Here is a 528-nt window from a genome sequence, read left to right on the forward strand (position 1 = left end):
GGACTTTTATTTTGACGGCGCTGAGAACGGCAGTGCCTGGGCACACAGTGCTCACATTCTCCCTCTTGTTCGCTGTCGTTAACAGTTCTGTCTAATACGGATAGAAGTCTGTTTAATAATCAGATAGAACGGTTAAACAAAGGAATTAAAATGTATACAAAAAGTATTATAACGATTGCTTTTATATTGTTAGTAATAGAAAGGCAAACATTATAATACTTTCTTGTTTGCCGTCAGCATTCAGCAAATACGCATTTATATCATATAAACAAATCTTTGAATAACAATAATGAACATTTAATTTCACAAACCTTGCAAACTTAGTCGGATCCAGTTGTGAGATCTTGTGAAGTGTGCATTTGTATCCTGCATGATCGCGTGTTCTCTGCGTGACGGTCGATCCGTGAGAATTGAATGCGGACAGGAGGAGAGTTCAGCTTCACTGGAGAAGCGCGATCGATAAACTTTAAACTCGTGATTTTAAATTATGCTGCGCTTTATGCATTTGCCCACTGCCATATTCATGTC

General features: G+C 38.4%; 1 protein-coding gene across 1 annotated transcript in view; it reads left to right on the plus strand.

The window, feature by feature from the left end:
- yeats2 (YEATS domain containing 2) overlaps positions 1-528 on the plus strand; it is a 69,845-nt gene that overhangs the window by 26,563 nt on the left and 42,754 nt on the right. The window lies entirely within an intron of this gene.

The sequence above is a fragment of the Sinocyclocheilus rhinocerous genome, unplaced genomic scaffold, assembly GCF_001515625.1.
Source record: "Sinocyclocheilus rhinocerous isolate Xijiao unplaced genomic scaffold, SAMN03320098_v1.1 scaffold919, whole genome shotgun sequence".
Taxonomy (NCBI): Eukaryota; Metazoa; Chordata; class Actinopteri; order Cypriniformes; family Cyprinidae; genus Sinocyclocheilus; species Sinocyclocheilus rhinocerous.